The sequence below is a fragment of the Tachypleus tridentatus genome, chromosome 3 (assembly GCF_004210375.1).
Source record: "Tachypleus tridentatus isolate NWPU-2018 chromosome 3, ASM421037v1, whole genome shotgun sequence".
Taxonomy (NCBI): Eukaryota; Metazoa; Arthropoda; class Merostomata; order Xiphosura; family Limulidae; genus Tachypleus; species Tachypleus tridentatus.
The window spans coordinates 98,299,528-98,314,741 of NC_134827.1; positions in this window are offsets into that span (position 1 = coordinate 98,299,528).

Consider the following 15,214-nt stretch of genomic DNA (forward strand, 5'->3'; position numbering starts at 1 on the left):
AATCCGAGGGTCGCGAGTTCGAATTCCGGTCACACCAAATATGCTCGCCATTTCACCCGTGGGGGCGTTATAAAGTAACGGTCAATTCGTTGGTAAAAGAGTAGCCGAAGAATTGGCGGTGGGTGGTGATGACTAGCTGCCTTCACTCTAGTCTTACGCTACAAAATTAGGGGCGGCCAGTGCAGATAGCCCTTGTGCAGCCCTGCGCGAAATAAAAACAAACAAACAGTGTTTAATTTACGAAATATTCGATTCCTGATTTGAAACACGTTACAAATGGCCAGGTAAGTTAAGGCGTTCGACTCGTAATCTGAGGGTAGCGGGTTCGAATCCCCGTCGCACCAAACATGCTCGCCCTTTCAGCCGTGAGGGCGTTATAATGTGATGGTCAATCCCACTATTCGCTGGTAAAAGAGTAGCCCAAGAGTTGGCAGTGGGTGGTGATGACTAGCTGCCTTCCCTCTAGTCTTACACTTCTAAATTAGGGACGGCTAGAGCGGATAGCCCTCGAGTAGCTTTACGCAAAATTAAAAAAAAAAACAAAGAAAAACAATCTTTACAGGTAGTTTACTTCCGCTGATTTTAAGCTTCTGATTGCGAGTGCAACATTTTTTTATAAGAACAATATTAAATTTTATTAACCTCCTAGAATATTCTCTTCTCTTTGTCTCTTCTTGCGAGTTCCTCATGAAATTGATTTGTAAAAAATTGTGCGATTCATTGGGAAGAGGTTATGATGAACCAATACTATGGCAGACATAGCCTTGTATTTTGAATGTGGATATACAGTCTTTTTTATACATTTTAGTAGCCTCGGAGGAAATCATTTGGAAACAGTTGTTACTTCCTAGTCATAGTTATAAACTGTCGAGATTCTTCCCCACTTTCTTATGACAGCGACTTTAAATGGCCCGTGCGAGACATTAAGAGTCACGTGAATTCTGCTGTCAGAACAACGCACTGATGGAGCTTTGGACGTTTCTTTGTCACACAGTGTTCACAAACTGTAATCATGGAACCAATATCACACAATGTTTGAGATTCGAAATGAGAATCATAGTGAGGGGCTGTCAATCATTCTCTTCTCTCTCCTTCCAGTTTAGTTTTTCTAACCACCAGGCTTTAGCTGCTATTTCATTCTTCGACTTCTGTTTCTACTTTTATTGCTACACAGTTTCCTGGGAGATAAGCGATCAGTTCCTCATGTCGTCTCTCTACACAGTTTCCTGGTAGATAAGTGATCAGTTCTTCATGTCGTCTCTCTACACAGTTTCCTGGTAGATAAGTGATCAGTTCTTCATGTCGTTTCTCTACACAGTTTCCTGGTAGATAAATGACCAGTTCTTCATGTCGTCTCTCTACACAGTTTCCTGGTAGATAAGTGATCAGTTCTTCATGTCGTCTCTCTACACAGTTTCCTGGTAGATAAGTGATCAGTTCTTCATGTCGTCTCTCTACACAGTTCCCTGGTAGATAAGTGATCAGTTCTTCATGTCGTCTCTCTACACAGTTTCCTGGTAGATAAGTGATCAGTTCTTCATGTCGTCTCTCTACACAGTTTCCTGGTAGATAAGTGACCAGTTCTTCATGTCGTCTCTCTACACAGTTTCCTGGGAGATAAGTGACCAGTTCTTCATGTCGTCTCTCTACACAGTTTCCTGGGAGATAAGTGACCAGTTCTTCATGTCGTCTCTCTACACAGTTTCCTGGTAGATAAGTGATCAGTTCTTCATGTCGTCTCTCTACACAGTTCCCTGGTAGATAAGTGATCAGTTCTTCATGTCGTCTCTCTACACAGTTTCCTGGTAGATAAGTGATCAGTTCTTCATGTCGTCTCTCTACACAGTTTCCTGGTAGATAAGTGATCAGTTCTTCATGTCGTCTCTCTACACAGTTTCCTGGGAGATAAGTGATCAGTTCTTCATGTCGTCTCTCTACACAGTTTCCTGGTAGATAAGTGACCAGTTCTTCATGTCGTCTCTCTACACAGTTTCCTGGGAGATAAGTGACCAGTTCTTCATGTCGTCTCTCTACACAGTTTCCTGGTAGATAAGTGATCAGTTCTTCATGTCGTCTCTCTACACAGTTTCCTGGTAGATAAGTGATCAGTTCTTCATGTCGTCTCTCTACACAGTTTCCTGGTAGATAAGTGATCAGTTCTTCATATCGTCTCTCTACACAGTTTCCTGGTAGATAAGTGATCAGTTCTTCATGTCGTCTCTCTACACAGTTTCCTGGTAGGTAAGTGATCAGTTTTTCATGTCGTCTCTCTACACAGTTTCCTGGTAGATAAGTGATCAGTTCTTCATGTCGTCTCTCTACACAGTTTCCTGGTAGATAAGTGACCAGTTCTTCATGTCGTCTCTCTACACAGTTTCCTGGTAGATAAGTGATCAGTTCTTCATGTCGTCTCTCTACACAGTTTCCTGGTAGATAAGTGATCAGTTCTTCATGTCGTCTCTCTACACAGTTTCCTGGTAGATAAGCGATCAGTTCTTCATGTCGTCTCTCTACACAGTTTCCTGGTAGATAAGCGATCAGTTCTTCATGTCGTCTCTCTGCACAGTTTCCTGGTAGATAAGCGATCAGTTCTTCATGTCGTCTCTCTGCACAGTTTCCTGGTAGATAAGCGATCAGTTCTTCATGTCGTCTCTCTACACAGTTTCCTGGTAGATAAGCGATCAGTTCTTCATGTCGTCTCTCTACACAGTTTCCTGGTAGATAAGTGATCAGTTCTTCATGTCGTCTCTCTACACAGTTTCCTGGTAGATAAGTGATCAGTTCTTCATATCGTCTCTCTGCACAGTTTCCTGGTAGATAAGCGATCAGTTCTTCATGTCGTCTCTCTACACAGTTTCCTGGTAGATAAGTGATCAGTTCTTCATGTCGTCTCTCTGCACAGTTTCCTGGGAGTTAAGTGATCAGTTCTTCATGTCGTCTCTCTGCACAGTTTCCTGGGAGATAAGTGATCAGTTCTTCATGACGTCTCTCTACACAGTTTCCTGGTAGACAAGTGATCAGTTCTTCATGTCGTCTCTCTACACAGTTTCCTGGTAGATAAGTGATCAGTTCTTCATGTCGTCTCTCTACACAGTTTCCTGGTAGATAAGTGATCAGTTCTTCATGTCGTCTCTCTACACAGTTTCCTGGTAGATAAGTGATCAGTTCTTCATGTCGTCTCTCTACACAGTTTCCTGGTAGATAAGTGATCAGTTCTTCATGTCGTCTCTCTACACAGTTTCCTGGTAGATAAGCGATCAGTTCTTCATGTCGTCTCTCTGCACAGTTTCCTGGTAGATAAGCGATCAGTTCTTCATGTCGTCTCTCTGCACAGTTTCCTGGTAGATAAGCGATCAGTTCTTCATGTCGTCTCTCTACACAGTTTCCTGGTAGATAAGTGATCAGTTCTTCATGTCGTCTCTCTACACAGTTTCCTGGTAGATAAGTGATCAGTTGTTCATGTCGTCTCTCTACACAGTTTCCTGGTAGATAAGTGATCAGTTCTTCATATCGTCTCTCTGCACAGTTTCCTGGTAGATAAGCGATCAGTTCTTCATGTCGTCTCTCTACACAGTTTCCTGGTAGATAAGTGATCAGTTCTTCATGTCGTCTCTCTGCACAGTTTCTTGGGAGATAAGTGATCAGTTCTTCATGTCGTCTCTCTGCACAGTTTCCTGGGAGATAAGTGATCAGTTCTTCATGTCGTCTCTCTACACAGTTTCCTGGTAGACAAGTGATCAGTTCTTCATGTCGTCTCTCTACACAGTTTCCTGGTAGATAAGTGATCAGTTCTTCATCAGCTACTTTTGTTACTCATTATTTTTTAATAATGAATAATTTTTAAACGCGCCATCATTATCACAGTTAAACTTTTGAAAGTGACACAATAATGTTCCACTTCATTTCCAATGAAATATTTTACTCTTTGATTCTTAAAACGAAGTTAACTTCGACATTTCAACGATTTCAAACTTGCCGGTTGTTAACGTAATACAAGTGAAACTTAAGAAAACACTCTAAACACTGACCTACACATTCGCACACTCTATTATTATTACTTAATGAATCACCATGATAGAGGAGAGCGGCCCGACATGGCCAAGCGTGTTAAGGCGTGCGACTCGTAATCTGAAGGTCGCGGGTTCGCATCCCCGTCGCGCCAAATATGCTCGCCCTTTCAGCCGTGGGGCGTTATATTGTGACGCCCAATTCCACTATTCGTTGGTAAAAGAGTAGCCCAAGAGTTGGCAGTGGGTGGTGATGACTAGCTGCCTTCCCTCTAGCCTTACACTGCTAAATTAGGGACGGCTAGCATAGATAGCCGTCGAGTAACTTTGTGCGAAATTAAAAAAAAAAAAAAAATCATAAGAGGAGACGTATGTAATAAAACGATACAGATAAAATAAATAAATGAATTACAGCAATAATTTAATAATATCAAATGTAATAATACTAATATTTAAACCCGTCAATATAAACTAATTATACATGAAAAGTCTCATGTTAAACATGCCACAAGGATATATCCCGAAATCCACCTTCCACCAGCAGTGTCATATGAAAAAGTTAAAACCCACCAAATAATTTTTAATACTTATAAACTATTTTAGAAATCTTTAATCTCTCTTTAAAATAATATCGACTTTTCAACAAAATATTCTTGTTTGCATAAACAAATATACCACTTCTTTGATGAACTAAAAGCACGACTTAATTGTATAGAAACTATAGATACACCCTCGAAACAATCCACTAAAACACACGTGACTTGATTCACGGTATTTGAAATTAAATAAAAAAATCCATAATTGAACTTTATCATAATGAAGAACTAGGTGAACAATAAATTCTTATGACACGTGGCAAAAAAAGAAAACAATCCGTTAGTAGGAGGTTCATATGATCGAATTTCATGTTTGTTGTAACTGTCCTCGAAGTGAAAGTCAGACTTACATATAATTACCATAAATTAAGTCCAAAAAAAAGATCAAAACACAATATTCAATACTTTCTTCACCCGGTATCTAATACCACAGAGCTGCAAATATTATGTTCCACATATAAATATATGTTGCATATAAACATATACCAAAAATGCACTTTTTAGACAACCCATCAGAAAGAAAAAATCTATCTTTAGAAGGCTTATAAACAGACAAAAAGCCCTTTAGTAAGAGTCGGACATTGACAGTTCAGATAAAGGAACCATCTAATTCTCAGGAAGAGCAGAAAGTTAAACCTCTAAACGAGAAATAATGGTTCTTGTTTTAATAAAAACTTTACCCTCTTTGCTCAAAGCAATAATGGTCTTCCTCCGAAAAAACATGAAATCGTTTGTTTGTTTTGAATTTTGCGCAAAGCTACTCGAGGGCTATCTGCGCTAGCCGTCCCTAATTTAGCAGTGTAAGACCAGAGGGAAGGCAGCTAGTCATTACCACCCACCGCCAACTCTTTGGCTACTCTTTTACCAACGAATAATGGGATTGACCGTCACATTATAATTCCCCCACGGCTGAAAGCGCGAGCATATTTGGTGTGATTATGCATCGAACGCCTTAACCACCTGGCCATGCCGGGCCGATCACGAGAAAACGTACCATAAACTCAAAGTACACTTAGAAGGAGCAAATCATGTTAAGCATAGGGTCAACACAAACCACGTGTAAGACAAAGGATATAGGTCACCCCTGACAGATACCTTTAGCAATCGGGGGAGGGGGGAGGAAACCCTGTAGTAAAACATTACTTCACCACACTGACAACATTATCATAACAACTGTGTTACCAACGTTAAAACTGAGAAACAGTCCGTAGAGTCAAGTAACATATTATAAACTCAACATTCAACAGTTTGTATTCAATTGACAACCAATCGTAATAGTTCCAATTTCTTTATAACCTTTCAATAACCTTCACTGCCGGGTGGTCAGTTTTAGGTGTTATTACCGAAGGTGATGTCTGTTATGTTTAAACATTGGGTGTATTTGTCAGCAAAATTTCTCAGAAACGCTTGAATGGATGTTGACGAAAGTTAGTTTAACCCCGGTACCTGTTAATACGGGCAATAATGTTTTACATTATTTATACTCTGTAACTCAATCACAAATGATTGGATATTGATTAAACTTGTTGTACATGGGCGGATTATTATTTCTCGTTATCCTAATGAAAATGGTTCATGTTCATTGATAGCAACGATCTATTTTGTTTGTGGGTAAAGTAAACCACGTGTTGCTGTTTGTGGGTAAAGTAAACCACGTGTTGCTGTTTGTGGGTAAAGTAAACCACGTGTTGCAGTTTGTGGGTAAAGTAAATTACGTGTTGCTGTTTGTGGGTAAAGTAAACCACGTGTTGCTGTTTGTGGGTAAAGTAAAATGCGTGTTGCTGTTTGTGGGTAAAGTAAACAACGTGTTGCTGTTTGTGTGTAAAGTAAACCACGTGTTGCTGTTTGTGGGTAAAGTAAACCACGTGTTGCTGTTTGTGTGTAAAGTAAACCACGTGTTACTGTTTGTGGGTAAAGTAAACCACGTGTTGCTGTTTGTGTGTAAAGTAAACCACGTGTTACTGTTTATGTGTAAAGTAAACCACGTGTTGCTGTTTGTGGGTAAAGTAAACTACGTGTTGCTGTTTGTGGGTAAAGTAAACTACGTGTTGCTGTTTGTGGGTAAAGTAAACCACGTGTTGCTGTTTGTGTGTAAAGTAAACCACGTGTTGCTGTTTGTGTGTAAAGTAAACCACGTGTTGCTGTTTGTGGGTAAAGTAAACTACGTGTTGCTGTTTGTGGGTAAAGTAAACTACGTGTTGCTGTTTGTGGGAAAAGTAAGCTACGTGTTGCTGTTTGTGTGTAAAGTAAACCACGTGTTGCTGTTTGTGGGAAAAGTAAACCACGTGTTGCTGTTTGTGGGTAAAGTAAACCACGTGTTGCTGTTTGTGTGTAAAGAAAACAACGTGTTGCTGTTTGTGAGTAAAGTAAACTACGTGTTGCTGTTTGTGGGTGAAGTAAACCACGTGTTGCTGTTTGTGTGTAAAGTAAACCACGTGTTACTGTTTGTGGGTAAAGTAAACCACGTGTTGCTGTTTGTGTGTAAAGTAAACCACGTGTTGCTGTTTGTGGGAAAAGTAAACCACGTGTTGCTGTTTGTGTGTAAAGTAAACGACGTGTTGCTGTTTGTGGGAAAAGTAAACCACGTGTTGCTGTTTGTGGGTAAAGTAAACCACGTGTTGCTGTTTGTGTGTAAAGTAAACCAGGTGTTGCTGTTTGTGTGTAAAGTAAACCACGTGTTGCTGTTTGTGGGTAAAGTAAACTACGTGTTGCTGTTTGTGGGTAAAGTAAACTACGTGTTGATGTTTGTGTGTAAAGTAAACCATGTGTTGCTGTTTGTGTGTAAAGTAAACTACGTGTTGCTGTTTGTGTGTAAAGTAAACCACGTGTTGCAGTTTGTGTGTAAAGTAAACCACGTGTTGCAGTTTGTGTGTAAAATAAACCACGTGTTGCTGTTTGTGTGTAAAGTAAACCACGTGTTGCTGTTTGTGTGTAAAGTAAACCACGTGTTGCTGTTTGTGTGTAAAGTAAACTACGTGTTGCTGTTTGTGTGTAAAGTAAACCACGTGTTGCTGTTTGTGTGTAAAGTAAACCACGTGTTGCTGTTTGTGGGTAAAGTAAACCACGTGTTGCTGTTTGTTGGTAAAGTGAACCACGTGTTACTGTTTGTGTGTAAAGTAAACCACGTGTTCCCTTTTTAATTGATTTTGTTTTTACGAAGAGAAATTTTACGATTGTGATGGTTGATAAGTTAGATGTTGAAGGCGAGTTGTTAGCAACACATTGATGATAAAACACAATCTTTATTTAAGACTTTAACAAATGACGAGATTTTTGTGTGCTGAATAGATATGACATCCCGACACTAATTAGTAAGACTAGTAGTAATACTGATGGTATTTTGCTACTATTTGTGTTTCACGTATGTTATAAGCGGTCCTGGAACTTGGAACATAATTACTTATGAAACACGTGCTTAAGAATTCGACAGAGCTTGTTTTGATCTCTATAATAATTTTAGTTTCGTTGTTTTATAAAGTCAGTTTATTGTAGGTATCACCTCTTACGTATCTTGTTTGCTTATGATTAAATTTGGTTTCGATATTGTTAAAACTGTTTTGTGTGTGTATATATATATATACAAGTGCAGAGTCCCTGAAAGTGTTCTGTTTCAAGAGTAGATCAAACCAAACTTAAGAGTAACAAATATTTTTGTTTTCTAAGTTCGACTGTCACGCTGCGTTGAAGCCTACAGAGTGTATAATTCTTCTCGTCATTCATGGCATGCTCACGTTTTGCTGACGTCAAAACGTTAAGCATCTCTCAAGTAGCGCCACTTTAGAGTTTATTGACAGACTACACTCTATTGTATTATGGTGGGAGAGGTTAAAAATGAGATACCTCCAGGCGGCCTTCTACCTCCTTTCTGAGAAGTTATGTACGAGATGTTAATAAAGTGAACGTGACATACAAAGTTGTCATATATTATATGGATTTCAGAAAAAGTTCACACATCACGCTAAAGACCATAAAGAACCGCAGCGATTAATGGTACGTGAAGAAGTCAGTACTTTCAGGATCAAAGGTCAAAGTTACACGGAAGTTGCTGCTGCAGTAACTAAACTAAGGATATCAGTCGTAATATCTTGTTTCGTCCGTCTTAAATTGGTCTGTACTAAATTCACTGAGTGATGTATAACAAGTATCAGGAATTCATTTGAATATTGAACGAAATACTTGACATCTTAAGATGCTGTGGAATTTTAGTTTGAAACTTAGAATATTCTTTGGAAAATAAAACTAAACAACAAATATGAAAATCGTGTATTTTGTACACGTACATAGAAATGTACATATAAAGGTATAGAAGTATAAAACCCTTCAATCCATCCCCCTAAAAAAAACTATTCACAAGATAAAAACATTCTACCTTTTTAATGGATAAGCGAGTTTACAGTTATGTTTATAACATGTGTCGAATTTCGAATGCAATATTTGAACAATATCACACATCGACTCAATCAGCTATATGCTCGTGTGTCTGGTGTTTTTCTTTACAAAACGAATGCTTATCGGGTTTCATTTATATCATTATACAAACTATTTAATGTGTAATACAGTTGCAGAGGAAATCTAGTGTTTAAATGTTTACGTCATTATTGTTCATGTTATTTCCTTTCACGTTTTGATTAATTAAAAAAAGTCAAAACCTGATTTAAAATGAAATTCATTACATTGTTAAGACATAACAAACAAATTAGCGAAATTAAAATCCCTATAACGGAAATAGAAATGTCCATAGACAGTGACAGTATAACAGAATTACAATGTTATAATCCGGATTCCATGAAGTGAACAGAATGAAGATATTGGAATGCGTAGCGTTTTATTAAAGTAGAGAGAGAAGTGACCTTAACCAGGATAAAAATAAAAGTTGTTTATCAATACTTTAAGATATCTTTTTTATCCAAACGACGATATTTATGTTTTCAAATTTTATTTGTATATAGCGGCAATCGTTTGCTATTAATAAATAAATAAATAAATAAAAATCCGAAGATTTCAAAGCTTAACTACAAAATACATTTAAACTCATTCTAACCCAGATATGAATAGATATTTCTACAACAAAGTCACAAATTATATACTCAATAATAAAGAACAATTTGAACCAAGTTTTTCAACAAGTTATCTGAGACAACACAAGACACATCACGATCCTAACGAAAGAAATATACATGCATGAATTTCTAGAAACAATAAAAAACACAAAAAAACAAATCTCCGGGTGAACAAGCCATCCTCCTAACAAAAGGCACTCCAAAAATTGTTTGACCATCTAAAAACACTTTTTAACCTATCTCTATCCTCAGGATACATACCAGTTTCTTGGAAGCATGCTAATATATTAATGTTCCATAAGGAAGGAAAGCCAGCAAGTAAACCTAATAGCTATCGACCAATCGGCCTGACCAGCTGTGTGGAGAATAGTCAGTAACAGACTCTCCACATTCTTGGAGATAACATGAAAATTACCAGAAGAACGAAATGGATTCAGGAAATTTAGACAAACAACTGATCATTTAGTCAGACTAACTGAAGATGTAGTCGACAGCTTTAACAAAAACAATGCATTCGACACTGTATGGCACGATGGTCCACAGTTCCATATGAATGAAATAAAAAAAAAAATCATTGTATGTGAAAAAAGGACCAATAAAGGTATTTCTGTATTGTATGTATTTTAGTTACTTTAATTATTTATATTTCAATGCCAGATAACTCAAATAGGTTTTGTTGATTGGGGCATGTACTTGTCTTTAACATTGGCTCAAACAACTCTTCCAATTAACGAACCTGCGCGCGCATGTACACATTTACGCACCTGCGCGCGCACATATCAAAATAAGGAACTCGTGCGCATGTACCAATTTATGCACAAGTTTTTACAATAAAAATATATTTAAAAAAGAATCACACTTTTATAGACAAATACAATCAAGAACACACATTATTGTAATTTCTTACGTACTGTTTTCCTTGCATATTCCACAACATATCTGTTTCACGATTACTTTCATTTAAGTTTCTTATTTGAAACTTTAGAAAATAGGCTTTGTATAAAATTCGACACAAAATGATGTTTTTTTTGGTCAGTTCAGAACAGAAACAAATTTCGGATATATCAATCCTAACAAATCACTGACTGACCAGCGGTATGTCATCTTATGAGAACTTGAAAAAAAGCATCTAGTTAAAGAATTGCACTGGTATCTCTTTACTGACGTTTGTTTATCGGCAATCAACACTACACGTTATACGTTGTGAAATTGTTGTGCACATAAAATATATTCATCTCTCAATAAAGGTCAAAGGTTATGTAATGGCTAAATATGGGAAATGAGAAGTGTTGATTGAATCAACTTAACCTTTGACCTTTCAAAGCAGCATGGACTTGTATATTTTGTTGGAAAACTGTAATAATCCTAATACAGTTAGTACACGTTTTACTAACTAAAGTTAAGAAACTCAATTCGTAGATGTACAGTACTTTATATATATATATATATATATGCTTCTGTTTATGTAAAGTTATTTTATTTTGATGTATTTTTAACTTATAAAAGCGAAACGTAGAAAGATACACGATTAATGTAATACTTTACAATGATGGATTGTCACCAAACTTATGTGGGCACTCCTTCTAATTAGTGGGCTCAGCTATTTCTGGTACACCCAGCGCTATCGCTAATGGGTTTATAAAATCAAGCATATAGCCATGCAATCTCCATAGAAAAATATGCATTGGTAGTAGAATGGGTCGTTCTGAAGAGCTCAGTAATTTTCAACGTGGCACTGTCACAGAATGTTACCTTTCCAACAAGTCAGATCATCGAATTTCTGTCCTGCTAGAGCTAACCCGCTCAACTGTAAGTGCTTTTATTATGAAGCGAAAACGTCTATGAGCGACAATAGCTCAGCCACGAAGCGGTAGACCACACAAGCTCAAAAAACGGGACTGCCAAGTGCTGAAAGCATATGGCGAGTAAAAATCGTCTCTCCACAGTTGCAACACTCACTACGGAATTCTAAACTGCCTCTGGAAGCAACGTCAGTACAAAAACTGTTAGTAGGGAGCTTCATGAAATGGGTTTCTACGGCCGAACGTCCGCATACTAGCCTAAAATCACCATGCGCAATGCCAAGCGTCGGCTGGAGTGGTGTAAAGCACACTGCCATTGGACTCTGAAGCAGTGGAAACACGTTCTCTGAAGTGATGAACCACGCTTCACTATCTGGCAGTTATATAGACAAATATGGGTTTGTCAACACTACCTGCCTGTATACATAGTGCCAACTCTAAAGTTTTGTGGAGGAGGAATAATTGTTTGGGGCTGTTTCTCATGGTTTCGGCTAGGCTCCTTAGTTCCAGTGAAGGGAAGTCTTAATTCTACAGCATGCAGTGACATTCTTGAGAATTGTGTGCTTCCAACTTTGTGGCAATAGTTTGAGAAAGGCCCATTTTTGTTTCATCATGACAACGCCCACGTTAATGCAAGGTCCATAGAGACATGGTTTGCCGATGTTGATGTGGAAGAAGTTGACTGACCTGCGCAGAGCCCTGACCTCAACCCCATCGAACACCTTTGGGATGGATTGGAATGCCGACTGCGAGCCAGGCCTTCTTGCTCGACATCAGTGCCCGACCTCACTAATGCTCTTGTTCCAAAATCTAGTGAAAAGCCTTCCCAGTAAAATGAAGGCTGTTATAGCAGTAAAGGAGGGACCAACTCAATATTAATGCCCATTGTTTTGGAATAAAATGTTCAACAAGTACATATGGGTGTGATGGTCGGGTGTCCACACACTTTTGACCATATTCCATATGGTCCATCCATAAAATCTTTAATCTTTTTATAAACCAGACTGCATTAAGCCAATAGGGGAGAGGTGGTAATGATGTTTTCATAGTAAACAAATATTATGAGACAACAGAATTAGAATGTTAGACAAGAAATTCCAAGGGTCATGGCCATTTGGAATTTAAACATCTGACTAGATGATGGACAAATATTTCGCAGCATCCAGGCCGCAATTAAACAGATATTCGGTATAAAAGATTGTTTGAAGGTTAGTAGGCCTACTCTAAAGTTCAAAATTAGAAAACAAATAAACCAACAGAGAGATATAATATTTTAATACTTACTGGATGAACTAATGGGACGTTTGAAAAGCCGATTCCAATGCCAAAATGATTATCTCCAAAGACCACTGATCGCAAAATTTATCGAAAAATACTTGCCTAGATTTTAAAAAAATGCCTTTATAAGGCACATATGGCTTTTGCTTCTGCATCCTGATTCCAACGGCACAAGCGGATGTTAACATCCAGGTACCAATCTTCCTCGTGTAGATTTGTGCGAAATTTATAACAAACAAAGAAACAAACAGAATTGAATAATTGCATGCTTTTACCTGCGATAGCACTCAATGTAAAAATAACTAAAACAAAATCTCTATACAAAATAGAATTAATCAGTAATTAGTGTGATAATTTTTAATACTGGTAGTTTATTGTTCGTCTGTCAGCAAATTATGAATCCACAAGTAATTCAGAGCACAAATACTTGTAAAAAAAAAATGGAACTCAACAGTGATTCAAGGGTTATCCCGCTTACGAGTAAGTTTCATTGGACGATAAAGCCAAATGTATTCGACTACTGTATGTGCCATCTATCTTTGTATCATAGTTGCTGCAAGCTCAGGTTACATAGTTACTCTTCTTTTCTCTCACGTTTGCTTACGATTACACTTCGATACCTTTAAAACAATTGTATGCATATATTGTAGATGTATGAGTAGATATAATAATTAACTAGAATGAATATATTGCGCTCATTTATGTTACGTATTATATTTATTTTAACAAATATATGCTCCCTATTTGAGCACGCACTATGTTATAAATAAGCTTTACACTTTGGTTAAACTATGTTTTACGTGACATGGTAAAAAAATTAACTATGTTTTTTGTTTGGTCATTATAGCTTTCTGTATTTATAAATAACTACACAATTTTCAGGACTGAATTAAAGGCAGCAAGTTGATCCAGGTATCACTATAATAATATTTTTGTTCTTACTACTTGATTGTAATATGTTTTTTAATGTTCTTTATTCTCTAAGCTACTTAGATCTTAATACAACGTGGTAATTTTTGAAATGGTAGAGAAATGTAGAAAGTTTCAATTCCTAATATTTTTAACGATGGTATGGCTTAGAATGGTCACAGCACGTGCAGCTGACCATTAACGGGAACAGCTCAAGGGTTAAACTAACAATGTCTACTCCATTTGACATTTAGAACTCAGAATTTAGCATTGTCAGGAATTATGGATTTTAACTGGTTCCATGACCAGACGGTTGGAATGCTCATACGAACCGAAACGATACATTTTCGTTTGGATAGTTGGATTATTGTTGTCTTACTTTTTATTTAGATACGTAATTTCACAGTTTCTTTTGTAAATTTAACACCACAGACTCGAGAAGCATCGTTAGTAAAGACAATATGACAAATAAAATCAACAGCGACCAATGAATAAGGCTTTCTGATCACATGATCGTGACGTCAATGGTAGGTTTCAATAATAAACAACCGCCATTGTGCGAGACCCGCACGTGATTATGATATTCACCATGAAGTTTTCTTTTTATTATAAATCTATGAATCATCTCGACGCAGAAACATAAGGAGTAAATTGAAAACAGTTAAGGTAAATTCGTCTGTGCTCGATTGAAAAACAAAAAAAATAAAACTGCATATTTTTGCAGCGACCTCTTTTATCTATTAAAATTAATTGTTTAATAACACACAAATCCTTAACATATAATAATTTTTCAGTTTAAAACATAACTTATATTTAATTTTACTTATTTCTTTTTTTTAAATAATCGAGTTCTGCACTTTGCGAAATTATTTTTAATGCAAACTTCATTGTTTCTGTCATACTTCTATTATTAAATATTTCTTTAAATGTCTATAAAATATTTAGAAGTAAACCTGAGATTTTAAATGAACTTCTAATTCGTTACAATTAATGTTAAATAATATTGTTTATAAGCTAATGATTACTAGTGGTACTTCGTATGTCCATGTTATCTAACTGTTACCTCATCGTTACCATGTTAAATGGTACTTTCCAAGTACTAAACGTGGCCTTATAGTAAACATATACTGACACATGCGCAGTCACTGCACTTGTTGTGTATCTTGCCAAGAAAACCCAGAATTGTTTTGCCTTTTACGCATGGTGTTAAGACTTAGGATATATAACTTGTTAATTGAAGAGAGGCTGGAATGTCTTATTGTTTTTCTTGACAGTATACGTTCTTGTATAAGGTATTAAGTAATGTTCGCAGCCTGAAATACACAAATATCTTGTACTAATGGGTATGAAGTGCTTTACAGCTTAATATATCCATGGTACACATATGTTCCAACAAACATTTCCAGTCAATATTTGTAACTTGTTCTTACATCTGGAGCATTAATGCATACACGTCACATGTTCATGGCGACCAGCTAGGTTTGTTTGTTTGTTTGTTTTGGAATTTCGCGCAAAGCTACTCGAGGGCTATCTGTGCTAGCCGTCCCTAATTTAGTAGTGTA